The sequence below is a fragment of the Lycium barbarum genome, chromosome 6 (genome assembly GCF_019175385.1).
Source record: "Lycium barbarum isolate Lr01 chromosome 6, ASM1917538v2, whole genome shotgun sequence".
Taxonomy (NCBI): Eukaryota; Viridiplantae; Streptophyta; class Magnoliopsida; order Solanales; family Solanaceae; genus Lycium; species Lycium barbarum.
In genome coordinates this window covers 59,250,555-59,266,029 of record NC_083342.1, presented here as the reverse complement: position 1 = coordinate 59,266,029, position 15,475 = coordinate 59,250,555, and positions in this window count along the sequence as shown.

Here is a 15,475-nt window from a genome sequence, read left to right as displayed (position 1 = left end):
TTGTGCCCGTATACGCTATCTGTATGTGATTCAGATTAGATGAGTGTGTTCGGGTGCCCAGTTCGGTCACTAGTCACGGCCTACGGGGTTGGGTCGTGACAGAGGTGATATCAAAGCGGTTTGTCCTCGGAATGTCTACAGGCCGTGTTTCGTAGAGTCTTGTTTATCGGTGTGTTGTGCACCACATCTATAAACAGGAGGCTACAGGACATTTAGGGTGTTTCCTTTCTTTGAATCTTAGATCGTGCGCTAGAGCTGTGCTATTAGGATGATTCTGTTCTGATCAGTTGTTGTGTTTTTCAGAGATGTCTCCGAAAAAGGCGGCGGCTGCCCAGAAGGGCAAGGCGGTGATGAGAGAGACTAGTCAGATGCCGAGAGTTGCCCGGGCTCGTGCTCAGGATTTGCCCGACGTTGTGCCCCAGTCAGAGGGTTCTGCTACACCCCCACCCGAGGAGCATGGAGCCGCTCCACCATTAGCTCTAGAGGCTCCAGCGCCCGGGCCTCCAGTTCCTCAGCCAAGGGCGGAGGATAGGACGTTGAGGGAGGCCGTACAGTTACTGACGACTTTGGTAGCGGGACAGACTCGTAGACGCGGGCTGAGAGGTGATGATGATGATGACAGGCGTGATAGCCTGAGGGTTCATGATTTTCTGACATGCGGTCCCCCAGAGTTTTTCGGGTCTAAGCCCGAGGAGGACCCCCATGACTTTATTCGGGGGATGAGGCGCTCATTGGGACTGGTCAGGGCTTCAGAGACCGAGTCCGTTGAGTTAGCCTCGCACAGATTACGAGATGTTGCGGCAAATTGGTATGAGTCATGGGAGCTGTCCAGAGGTGAGGATGCTCCCCCAGCTACTTGGGATGAGTTTGTGGCCGCTTTTCTCCGCCACTGTTTGCCCCCCCATGAGTTACGACGGGCGCGGGTTGATAGATTTTTACAGCTGCAGTAGAGGGGTCGGAGTGTTCGTGAGTATAATTTGGAGTTTGATTCTTTGGCTCGATATGCGCCTGCTATAGTGGCTGACATGGCTGACCGGATGCACCGGTACGTGATAGGGCTGGACCGTTATTTAGTTGACGGCTGCATGGCGGTGGCATCGCAGACTGATATGGACATCGCCCGGTTATAGGCTTACGCGCCGGGTATGGAGGACCGGCACAGAGAGGATCAGTCGGGCAGAGATCGTGATAGGAGACCGCCCAAGCGGGCCAGGTCAGTTGGGTATTCTGGGGAGTTCCAAAGCGGGCAGCCTCAACAGTATGTTAGACAGTCTTCTCAGCCAGCGCAGAGTGCACTCCCGCAGTCTATCGGGGAGGGATTTGATAGTGTCAGATACTCAGGAGCAGGCTAGAGTTCCAGAGCACCAGGTTCGCAGATGACCAGGGGTTCTAGCCAGTCCCGACCACCCAGGCCCCGTTGTTCTTATTGTGGGAGATCGCACCCAAGGGAGTGCTACCGAGCCACGGGAGCTTGTTTTTCCTACGGCCGTCAGGGCCATGTTATGCGAGATTGTCCGATGGCGAGTGGTTCTGGTGATACAGTTCAGCCGACGGGGTCAGCCGCTGGTTCATCTTCTACTCCCTCAACTATGCGCCCTGCAGGGCGGGGTATGCCGGCACCGGCGGGCCGCGGTCGAGGCCGTGGCGGTGTTTCAGATTCTAGCGGTCCATCGAACCGCATATATGCATTGGCTAGCCGCCAGGGTCAGGAGGCTTCGCCAAATGTTGTTACAGGTAATCCAAATCCTTTGTTTGACTATGTTGATTTGTGAATGACTTGTTTGTGTGGCTATAAAAGAAACTCCCCCGAGTTGTTAGTAAGATCCGTAGAATTAATCTAACATTCGAGGACGAATGTTCTAAAGGGGGGGGGGGGGGGGGAGGATGTTATGTCCCGTATTTTTATACATTGGGACAACCCGGATTAACTATGATAAGTTAGGGCCAAGACCATTCCGGGACTTGAAGTCGGGATTCTTGACCTTCGATTCTATTTGGAGACATAAGATGTACATGAAATTGTTGGCATGGAACAATTAGGAAAAGTTGGGACCAAAAGTCACAAATTTGGAAGTTGAAAATCATGCAAGAAATCCCACACTTTGTGGCCAATTTTAAATGGTCCAACACTTGTGTGGGCCATGGACACTTGGAGAGTTAGTATGGGAACTTAAAAGATGACTTCTAAGTTATCTTCTCTCAGTTTATACTTAGCCAAAAAAAACAAGAAGTTGAAGAACAACAACTACAAACTCTCGGCCAAGAACCATAGAAAACCAAGTCCAATTCTAGCCACCCCAAAATTATTTCCTTGGTGCAAATACGCTAATTGGAGGTCCCTAAGTAGCGCGGAAGCGTTGTTGGAGCGATCAAGCCCTCCGTTTAGTAGATCGCAAACCCTAGCCTATTTGTGGAATTGGAGAAGAAAGGTAAGATTTGGTCTTGTTTATGTGTTGAGAATGTTGTATGCATGTTGTAGTATGCTAAAATGAATGAAAATCATGAGATAGGGTATGTTGGAAGTGGGTTGTGTGCTTGGTGTGTTAGTCGTATGAGGTGTGTGTATGTTGTGTGGTGTTGAGGTGATGAATTAATTCTATGTAGCATGTTTGATTGTTGTAGGGTGAAGAAATAAATGAGAACCATTTATATGTGTATGTGGTTATGTGGCCGTGTGTAGCCTCCCATGTGTGGCAAAGGATGAATTAATATCGCTTAGTGTTTTAGTTGTTGTCGTTGTGAATTCTAGTTTGGAAATGAGCGTTTAATGACTCAAGATTGATGTTGAAATTGTATGGGCTGGTTTGAGGGTTATTGTGCGTTTGATGTAAGTTGTACATTTATGAGAATGCTATCGTTATAGTGTGGATTGTTGATAAAAATCATAATTTGAAAATGAGGAGTGTGTTATAGTGAGGTTCTCGGGTTTGGGATTGTTTTCGGGTAAATTGGAGAAATTGTTGGATTGATGGAAATATTATGTAAATTGTTTAACATGTCCTTGAATATCGTTAGTAAGGGTTCGGGTTGGAAATTGAATGGATGAGCGATAATATGGCTTGAATGTAAGCCGTCGAATTGGATATTATGGATGTTGTCGAATGATGTGAAAGAGAGTTGTTAATGTTATATTATCTTTCGGATTGGTCATTTGGGTTGCTAGGTTGATTATTGTTGTTGTTGTTGTTGATTCTGGCCGAGTTAAATTCTCGGGGTTGGCCTATTTACAGGGGAAATGCTGCCCAAATTACTGTAGAATTAAGTGTTAGTTTGGAATAAATTGCTTAGTGCCGATGGCTAATGTGTAATACTCGTTGACTTATTTGTAGACCTTGGGGAGCCCGAGGCGTAGGTTGGATTAGCTTGAGTTGAGTTAGCTTGGAGTGCGTACGAGGTATGTAAAGCTCAATCCTTCTGTCACGACCCGACTAGGGGCCGCGACGAGTACCTGATACTTGTACCGAGCACCCCTTATCTCGTATCATCTTCTTATGCTAAGTGGGTCGTGATACTGATTATTGTCATCCCTCTAGTTAACATTACTAATTACTGCATTATTACAAACATATATTAATATACATTACTAACTTGATATACGGGAACGGAAGCAAACAAGATCATAAAACATCTAACTGTACATAGCTGTCTACGAGCCTCTAACATAATACATATGATAAGAAGATGGGCCGGGTTCCGCCAAGCCCAAGTATGTGCACGAAAGTAACACCACTAAACTGGAGCTCCGGAACAACTGAAGCACTTCAATGTACCGCTGGAGAGCTCCTAGGAGTCGAGTCCATCAACCTGCTTACCTGCGCGGCATGAAACGCAGCGTCTGCAAGAAGGGACGTCAGTACGAAAAGTGTACCGAGTATGTAAGGCATGAGTAATATCATGAGATCATAATAGAAAACATAAAACACAACATGGGAGAGGGGTATAACCTGTATCGCTGTTTGTCTACCATGATAGATGTTATGCAAGTTAACTTTACCTTCTGGGGTAATGTATAGATACTGCAAGTAAACTGCCCTACCGTGTGGGTACAGTGTGTAATTGCCTGACCATGATGGTGCGGTGGACTACTGCCCGACCATATAGGTACGGTGGATTACTGCCCGACCATATAGGTACGGTGTAACACTCTCTGAGTAGACCATGAAATAAAAGAGTAATCTGTCATCTGAGTGCCCCTTGGGGCGGATGCCATGCATGCTACCTTTCTAAAAAAAAACCATGTAAATATCTGTAAGTAAACTGCCCGACCACGTAGGATCGGTGTATAGCTGCCCGCCCATATAGGAACGGTGTATAAGCCCGCGTCCAGGCCTCCCGCGTTCGGGGTATAATCTACCCACTGCAGTGGTGTGTCTGCCCGGCCGTCCGTTGGGTGGCGTGGTGTCATAAAATAAATCATACATATATATGAAGCATGCATGAGAGCCCAAGTGAAAACTGCAACCCCATCGGAGTGACGTAAGGTCGGTAACCTCCGATTCATTATTATGGAACCGTCATGATCGTTATGTCTTACCTTGAAGGAACTAGCATTATAAGGCGAGACTGTCAACAAAGAATAGCGTTAAGGAAGAACGTAGAATGAAGTCATAAACTTCATAAGACGATAATTCATACACTTTGAAGTCTTTTAGAAATTAGTGCCATATCCAAGAAATAGGATTAAGAATCAAAACTAGCTTGACACTTTCATACTCATGTTAAATTCTTAACTTGAAACTCTTAGTCATGGAATCATCCTTATCATACTTGTCATATACATACTCTCTTTCTTAATATCATTGTCATTAACATCATGGAAGTATCCTCATTAGTATGGTTACAACACTTATCGTTTGGCGAACAGGACAGTAAAGGAAAATCTGAGACCAATGGGCCCACCTCAGGTCAACTGAGGCAGCGTATACAATGTACATATATTACATTTCATGACATCACTTACGAGAGTTTTAGGATGGTCGGACCCTATTCATGCTAGTTCTAGGTATTTAGACGATTCTTTCAACTATTCATAGGCATTTAATTCAATTCTACTGAATGAATAGTAGTCAAATTCAAACTCGAATTTCTAGAATTAGAGTGGCCCCCGAGACACGTATTCAGGCCTACTACGTCTAAGACATGCCAAAGAAGGAAAGGGGAAGCCTTACATACCTTTCTTTCTTTTTAAGCACGTCGAAACTCCAATGCCGTTTCGTCAAAAACCTACAAATGGTCACATTTGCCAATTACTATTCATGAGGTTCAAAATTCCAACTTTGGTTTAGTACGTTTCTACCGAAATTTCGGCAGCATCTCCCCTATAAATATGACACCCCGAGAATTTAACTCGGCTCAAATGTCAACAACAACCATGCCAACAACATCAATTATCGACTAAAATCGCTTTCTAACACAAATAGTCCTTTTTCTACATCAAGCAACAACTTCCAAACTAACTTTGCATTTATAAACCATTGTCAATATTTTCATATCCACATATTAATTTAAGATCCTTCCAACATAAACTAAGAGCATTCCAAGCTATATATCCAACATTCAACAATTCCATCAATTTTCATATTCAATCCAAAATCCTTATATATGCAACAAAACCATTCCAGCACATTTTCTACTTACTAATTCATCTCCAGCAACAACAATCTACCCCTTAACAACTTCATTATCTTAATATCATAAAATCATATTAATATGACATAATTCTCTACATTCCGTTTTCATGCCAACTTACCCCATCCATGCTTCATTTACAATGTAATGATCACAACAACACAACTAACATGTGAAACAAAATAAATCTATCACCATCTCATCCACTTATAGGCCACGGCCAACATGCAATTTTTCAACTTCATCCCATTTTCATTCAACTTTCATTTCCATTAAAATTTTCATAATAACCACAACTAGAATACAACATAAAATAAACTAATCTTGCCTACACCACACATGCATACTCACGGCCACACCATGCAAATCTCCACAAGTTCATGAATTCTATCCATTCCTTCATACTACAATATAAACAAGCCTTTATAATATCATAAAAAGGATTAAATCTTACCTTTTCCTCACAATTCCTCAACTTGGCTAGGTTGTCAACTTGCAACAAAGAGAGAGATTCTTGCTTCAACAACTATACCATGTTCAAGAGCATCCTTGAATTAGTAGAAACACATGAAGAACCAAATTTTTGGAACAAGATTCCTTGGTCTTCTTTTTCTCCTCTCTTGGCCGAACCTAGGCTTCTTGTTGCTCTCTTTTTTTTTTTTTTTTTTTTGTTCTCTTGAATTTTCTAGAGTTGTAAAATGATGACTTTGTCTCATTTCTTTCCACCACTTCTCTATATATATTTTCCCACAAGCGTGTGAGGGGCACATGCCCCCTCTCTAGAAATTTCTCAAATTAAAACAAAGATGACTTATTTGTCATCTTTTTCATTCTTTTTCTTTTCCCCTTTATTTTCTAGCATTTTGGGAAATTACCATTTCGCCCTTTGTCTTCCACATTATTTCCGTTGGTCATTATGCAAATTTCTCTTTTTTACCCTTGGCCTTTCTCAATATTTCCATCCTAATAATAGTCATAAATAATATTCATAGCAACTTGTACATTAAAATCACTTTCGAAAATGACCTTGTCCTTAACTTACCACGACCCTCTCGGATTGTCCGAATGTATGAAATACGGGATATAACATTCTCCCCCCTTTTAGAACATTCGTCCTCGAATGTTCAACTGATCTTATGAGGTCTTGTAACACTTCGGGGGTCCCGTTTGTGGTCGCTCTTTCCTTTGTACCCATTTCTTATCCTTTACCTTATTCTCCTTGGCCTTTACACAAATCCTTAGTTCATGTCATAGGTTTCCCTTCTGGTACTTAAGAATATGGTAATCCCTTTTTGGTCTAACATAGTATGGTCTCCCCCCCCCCCCCCCCTTTAAGGGCTCCTTATACACCAACGGTCTCTTCTCAACTCCGTGCACAACATAGTAAAATTTCTTATGATAAGTTTTCCTTTCATTTTCCGTCGATACCCTCACATATGAGATATTATACATGTTCATATACATATACACATATAACTAGTATCAACTAACCCACAAAATACTTCCAGACGCTATTCAAGCCTATCCAAGTTCCAGAGCCGGGACGTACTTTCTGTCTCTTCTCTAATCTGGCCTGTCACGTGCTACGTGGCCTTTTATGGTCTCAAACCACTCTATATACTCCAATTTTCCCTTAGGTTATTCCAACTTCTTGTTTGCCTCTTGGGTCTACATTTGCGAAAATTTTCAGTATACTTCCTAGGGGGTCACCCATCCCAGAATTGTTCTGGCCCCAGCGCGTTTAACCTCGAAACTTTAATGAATTTTAATGTCTTAATGCTAATATTTTTGCCTCCCCTCCCTCGGACTATCTTTATCACGTAATCTGGGGCGAGTTGATGTCTTAACAATTTTTGGAACGCTCCCGTAACGCATCTTTCTTTCTTAATTACTATTTTAGCCTTCGCGATCACTACCATTCACCTTTTTCACTATGTATACAACTACTTTTCATTCTGAATTCTCAATTTCCCCCAATACGCTCAGTAACATAAGGGGCGGTACATGATAAAGTAGAATCTAGGTCAATTAACACATGCATATCATAGAAAAAGCCGAAAATGTACCTGTGGCTGCATCTGCGGAAGGTTCAGGATCCTGCCGCCCTGTCAATGCATATATGCGGTGGGGAGGACCGGCTGAACTGGATGCTCCTCCTCTGCCTCGACCGCGGCCCACTGGAGGGTGGGAGGTCTGTCCAGGAGGGCGCACGGACGGGGATGAGCCGGCTACCGATCCCATAGGCTGACTCTCACCTCTACCTCGCATCGAGGGGCAGTCACGCATCATATGTCCCATCTGCCCGCAAGCATAACAAGCATTCGAACCCAGATGGCACTGTCCCGAATGCATCCTACCACACTGGTTGCACTGTGGTGGGGGCGGCCTCGTCTGACCAGATCTGCTGCTGTACTGGGGGCTCGAAATACTGGACTGCTCCTGTGCCTGTCCCCCTCTATACTCACTTCTAGCTTCGAAGGATCTGGTCCTTTTTCTGGAGCTCCTATCCGAATAATGCTCCCTTTTCTGCAACTGATGTCGCTCTTCCAGGTTTTGGGTGTGGGCCTGGATACGGGCAATGGTCATCCCATCCTGAAGTGAAGCTGTCAAACACTCCTTAATTAAGTGTGGCCCCAATCCGCTCACAATCCGGTGTACGTGATCTCCCATATCAGCTATCATGACTAGGGCGTACCTGGCCAACGAGTTAAAACGGAGGCTATATTCCCTGACGCTCATATTTCCCTGTTTAAGATTCAGGAACATATCAGCTCAAGCTCGTCGAACCTCTGGCGGTAGGAAATGTCGTAAAAATGCCTCCGTGAACTCCTGCCAAACCGGGGGAGGGGCATTTGCTCCCCTCGAAGATACCCAACTGTTGTACCACAAGACTGCTACATCTCGTAACCTGTATGACGCCAATTCCACTGACTCTGTGTCCGAAGCATGTATGATCCTCAGTGTCCTCAGCATCTCATCTATGAAATTTTGGGGGTCTTCCTCTGGTTTTGACCCATAAAACTCCGGAGGTTTCAGAGTGATAAAATCACGAGCCCTGGCACTCACCGCCCGGTCTCCCTGGCCCTTATCTTGCCGCTGAACCTGTGCGGCAACTAGCTGGGTCAGCAACTGGATAGCCTCTGCCATCTGCTGGCCCGGAGCTGCTGGAGGAGCTGGGACTCGTCCCTGCTCTGCTGACACGGGGGGAGCATGAAAGGTCTTAGGAGGAGCCTCGTTATGAGACTCGCCTTCTTCTACTTCCGCTGGTGGCTCCCATTCAGTTCTTTTCCCGGCCACCGTCTTGCCCTTCTAGGCCGTTGTAGCTTTCTTCTTCACCGGCATTACTGAAACCATAACACATGATTAGGAAAAGAACTTGGGAACCTGGTAACATAGCTCTATCGCACGATCTAGAGAACAAAGAAGGTCATATTTCCTAAATGCCCTGCAGCCTCCTGTCTATAAGTGTGGCGCGCTACACACCCATAAACAGGACTCTACTGGACACGGCTCGTAGACAAACCCCTAGGACCACCTGCTATGATACCACTTCTGTGACGACCCGACTAGGGGCCGCGACGAGTACCCGATACTTGTACCGAGCACCCCTTATCTCGTATCATCTTCTTATGCTAAGTGGGCCGTGATACTGATTATTGTCATCCCTCTAGTTAACATTACTAATTACTGCATTATTACAAACATATATTAATATACATTACTAACTTGATATACGGGAACGGGAGCAAACAAGATCATAAAACATCTAACTGTACATAGCTATCTACGAGCCTCTAACATAATACATATGATAAGACGATGGGCCGGGTTCCGCCAAGCCCAAGTATGTGCACGAAAGTAATACCACTAAACTGGAGCTCCGGAACAACTGAAGCACTTCCATGTATCGCTGGAGAGCTCCTAGGAGTCGAGTCCGTCAACCTGCTTACCTGCGCGGCATGAAACGCAGCGTCTGCAAGAAGGGACGTCAGTACGAAAAGTGTACCGAGTATGTAAGGCATGAGTAATATCATGAGATCATAATAGAAAACATAAAACTCAACATGGGAGAGGGGTATAACCTGTATCGCTGTTTGTCTACCATGATAGATGTTATGCAAGTTAACTTTGCCTTTTGGGGTAATGTATAGATACTGCAAGTAAACTGCCCGACCATGAAGGTGCGGTGGACTACTCCCCTACGATATAGGTACGGTGGATTACTGCCCGACCATATAGGTACGGTGTAACACTCTCTGAGTAGACCATGAAATAAAAGAGTAATCTGTCATCTGAGTGCCCCTTGGGGCGGATGCCATGCATGCTAGCTTTCTAAAAAAAAAACATGTAAATATCTGTAAGTAAACTGCTCGACCACGTAGGACCGGTGTATAGCTGCCCGCCCATATAGGAACGGTGTATAAGCCCGCGTCCAGGCCTCCCGCGTCCGGGGTATTATTTGCCCACTGCAGTGGTGTGTCTTCCCAGCCGCCCGTTGGGCGGCGCGGTGTCATAAAATAAATCATACATATATATGAAGCATGCATGAGAGCCCAAGTGAAAACTGCAACCCCATCTGAGTGACGTAAGGTCGGTAACCTCCGATTCATTATTATGGAACCGTCATGATCGTTATGTCTTACCTTGAAGGAACTAGCATTATAAGGCGAGACTGTCAACAAAGAATAGCGTTAAGGAAGAACGTAGAATGAAGTCATAAACTTCATAAGACGATAATCCATACACTTTGAAGTCTTTTAGAAATTAGTGTCATATCCAAGAAATAGGATTAAGAATCAAAACTAGCTTGTCATATACATACTCTCTTTCTTAATATCATTGTCATTAACATCATGGAAGTATCCTCATTAGTATGGTTACAACACTTATCGTTTGGCGAACAGGACAGTAAAGGAAAATCTGAGACCAATGGGCCCACCTCAGGTCAACTGAGGCGGCGTATACAATGTACGTATATTACATTTCATGACATCACTTATGAGAGTTTTAGGATGGTCGGACCCTATTCATGCTAGTTCTAGGTATTTAGACGATTCTTTCAACTATTCATAGGCATTTAATTCAATTCTACTGAATGAATAGTAGTCAAATTCAAACTCGAATTTCTAGAATTAGAGTGGCCCCCGAGACACGTATTCAGGCCTACTACGTCTAAGACATGCCAAAGAAGGAAAGGGGAAGCCTTACATACCTTTCTTGCTTTTTAAGCACGTCGAAACTCCAATGCCGTTTCGTCAAAAACCTACAAATGGTCACATTTGCCAATTACTATTCATGAGGTTCAAAATTCCAACTTTGGTTTAGTACTTTTCTACCGAAATTTCGGCAGCATCTCCCCTATAAATATGACACCCCGAGAATTTAACTCGGCTCAAATGTCAACAACAACCATGCCAACAACATCAATTATCGACTAAAATCGCTTTCTAACACAAATAGTCCTTTTTCTACATAAATCAACAACTTCCAAACTAACTTTGCATTTATAAACCATTGTCAATATTTTCATATCCACATACTAATTTAAGATCCTTCCAACATAAACTAAGAGCATTCCAAGCTATATATCCAACATTCAACAATTCCATCAATTTTCATATTCAATCCAAAATCCTTATATATGCAACAAAACCATTCCAGCACATTTTCTACTTACTAATTCATCTCCAGCAACAACAATCTACCCCTTAACAACTTCATTATCTTAATATCATAAAATCATATTAATATGACATAATTCTCTACATTCCGTTTTCATGCCAACTTACCCCATCTATGCTTCATTTACATTGTAATGATCACACCAACACAACTAACATGTGAAACAAAATAAATCTATCACCATCTCATCCACTTATAGGCCACGGCCAACATGCAATTATTCAACTTCATCCCATTTTCATTCAACTTTCATTTCCATTAAAATTTTCATAATAACCACAACTAGAATACAACATAAAATAAACTAATCTTGCCTACACCACACATGCATACTCACGGCCACACCATGCAAATCTCCACAAGTTCATGAATTCTATCCATTCCTTCATACTACAATATAAACAAGCCTTTATAATATCATAAAAAGGATTAAATCTTACCTTTTCCTCACAATTCCTTAACTTGGCTAGGTTGTCAACTTGCAACAAAGAGAGAGATTCTTGCTTCAACAACTATACCATGTTCAAGAGCATCCTTGGATTAGTAGAAACACATGAAGAACCAAATTTTTGGAACAAGATTCCTTGGTCTTTTTTTTCTCCTCTCTTGGCCGAACCAAGGCTTCTTGTTGCTCTCTTTTTTTTTTTTTTTTTTTGTTCTCTTGAATTTTCTAGAGTTGTAAAATGATGACTTTGTCTCATTTTTTTCCACCACTTCTCTATATATATTTTCCCACAAGCATGTGAGGGGCACATGCCCCCTCTCTAGAAATTTCTCAAATTAAAACAAAGATGACTTATTTGTCATCTTTTTCATTCTTTTTCTTTTCCCCTTTATTTTCTAGCATTTTGGGAAATTACCATTTCGCCCTTTGTCTTCCACATTATTTCCGTTGGTCATTATGCAAATTTCTCTTTTTTACCCTTGGCCTTTCTCAATATTTCCATCCTAATAATAGTCATAAATAATATTCATAGCAACTTGTACATTAAAATCACTTTCGAAAATGACCTTGTCCTTAACTTACCACCACCCTCTCGGATTGTCCGAATGTATGAAATACGGGATATAACACCTTCCTTCTTTTGGCATGCCTTAGTTATACATAGGTTATATCACGAGCCTCGAGGAAATTCTAAATTCGCAATCCGAGTACGTTATGACTCTTATATATTTCTTGGCACTCGTATGTTTGATGTGATGAAATATGAATCCTTATGTCTTCGAAATGACTGATTTCCAAATGTTTCACAAAAAGTTTTGTTTTAAATAATTCCGAAATTATGGACGCCGTATCTTTCACATAAAGGCTCGGATTGCTTCGATATCTTCGTAAGAGTTTGTATGGCGTATGATGAGTATGTTCTCCATAGGCGGGCCCGGCTCGGGTCGATACCCGTCCGTGGGTCCCGCGGCTTTCCTTTCTGTAATTCGGAAGACTTTTGAATTTGGTATGACTATTATTTCGATTTTCAAGTATGGTCATTTTACTTATATTTGAGTCCATGATAATGATTTTATGCATATGGTTACTCACGACTCTGCTCGTGCGTTTTGTTATATCTTTCGCCGGATCCTGGGCCGGTTCTGTTGTCGTGCACACTTTGATATATTCCGGTGTTATTCTGTGTTGATGGTTCACCGAGCCACTCGCTAGAGGGCCGGTTTCCACTTATATTTGGCGTTATGCGGTGTATGGCGTTATGCTGTGTTATGATGTGTGAAGGGGATACAGAGATTTGAACCTTCTGGTGTTATGTTGTGTTATGGCGCCATCGACGGGCGGGCGACCATATTCTCTGTGCCCTATGCATGACTTATATTTTGAGAGTAAACATTTTGATATTTTGGGTTTGCACTTATATTCTGTACTTCTATTTCGTTTATGCCTCAGATTTGTTTTCTGTATCTTCTGCTTTGCATACTCAGTACATATTTCGTACTGACCCACTCTCTTCGGGGGGTTGCGTTTCATGCCCGCAGGTGCAGACACACAGTTTGGTGATCCAACCGTTTAGGATACCCTCTTCTGCTGTTTGGAGTGCTCCTCTTATTCCGGAGCCTACATTTTGGTATATATCTTCGTTCGTTGCATGTGTATGTATTTGTTTAGGGGTACGGCGGGGCCCTGTCCCGCCATATGATTCGGTCTGTCTGTTTAGAGGTCTGTAGATGTATATGTGGGTTTTGTGCCTACTTCTGTACGGGTGTGTTTGTATGATCCCACTTGCCATGACAGCCTTGTCGGCGTGCGTTTGTTTATGTTTTAGGCCGTTGCGCCATTTGATAGCTTTGTCGGCTTCTGATATATATGTACATATATGGTTGTGTTTGAAATGTGTCTGAGACAGTTTGATATAATTTGAGGCAGCATGTGATATTCGTGCCCGTATACGCTATCTGTATGTGATTTGGATTTGATGAGTGTGTTCGGGTGCCTAGTTCGGGCACTAGTCACGGCCTACGGGGTTGGGTCGTGACAGTTCTGAGCATATGATGCATGTTTGAGAGCAGATGAGTAGTAGAACGAGTGGTGCTCGGTGGTTAGCCCTAGGTACCCGTCACGGCCCCTAGGCGGGTGGTGACAGGAATGGAAGGGCAATACGGCTTCGCTAAAAGGTAGATTCATTTCGTATCTTAAGGCGAAGAAGATGAATTTGAAGCGACATATCTGTTATACAGTTCGAGTCCAGGATACAAAAGCAAAACTGCCAACTCTTTAGTCCATTCTGATAGTTAATGAGTTCCCGGACGTGTTCCCAGATGAGCGTCCAGGTCTCCCACTAGAGCGAGAAATTAACTTCGCTATAGATGTACTACCGGATACTCAGCCGATATCTATCCCTCATTATAGGATGGCCCCTGCTGAGTTGAAGGAGTTGAAGAAGCAGTTGAAGGATCTATTGGAGAAGGCTTCATCAGACCTAGTACATCACCGTGGGGAGCCCCTGTATTGTTCGTAAGATAGAAGGACAGTTCACTACGGATGTGTATCGACTATAGACAGTTGAATAAGGTGACAATTAAGAATAAGTACCCACTTTCGAGGATAGATGATTTATTTGATCAACTGCAGGGTGCTCGATATTTTTCAGAGATAGACTTGAGATTGGGATACCACCATGTCAGAATCAGAGGGAAGGACATTCCGAAGACAACATTTAGGACTAGATATGGTCATTTTGAGTTCCTTGTTATGTCTTTCAAGTTGACTAATGCTCCAGCTATATTCATGGACCTGATGAACCGTGTATTCAGACCCATTTTGGACCTGTTTGTGATCATGTTTATAGACGACATTCTGATTTATTCCCAATCGAAGACTGAGCATGCAAATCATCTGCATCCGGTACTCAGAGTCCTTCAGGGGCAGAAGTTGTATGTGAAATTCTCCAAGTGTGAATTTTGGCTAAACTCTGTGACTTTTCTAGGGCATATTATTTCAGATAAAGGAATCAAAGTGGTTAATCAGAAGATAGAGGCTGTCAGGAGATGGCCTCGACCTATGATGTCGACGGAAGTTCGTAGTTTTTCGGGTTTAGCATGGTATTACAGAAGATTTTTAGAAGGCTTTTCTTCTCTTTCTTCCCCGTTGACAAAGTGGACTTAGAAGGCAGCCAAGTTCCAATGGACGGATGCTTGCGAGCAGAGTTTTCAAGAATTGAGGGATAGGTTGACTTCAGCACCAGTTCTAGCACTTCCAGAGGGATCCGAGGACTATGCAGTCTATTGTGACGCTTTGAGGGTCGGATTGGGTTGTGTATTGATGCAGCACGACAAGGTGATTGCTTACGCTTCTAGACAGCTCAGGAAGCACGAGATGAACTATCCGACTCACGACCTAGAGTTAGCAGCCATGATTCATGCACTTAAAATCTGGAGAAATTACTTAAATGGCGTTTATGTCGATATCTATACAGATCATAAAAGTCTTCAGCACATCTTCAAGCTGAAGGAGCTAAACTTGCAGCAGAGGCGGTGGTTAGAATTGCTGAAGGTCTATGATGTTGATATTTTGTACCACCCAGGGAAGGCGAATGTGGTAGCAGATGCCCTCAGCCGCGAATCTGTGGGTAGCTTAGCATACCTACGGGCTGGAAGAAGGGAGCTAGCTAATGAGCTTCTTCAGCTAGGAAATTTGAGGGTCAGAGTTATAGATTCAGGG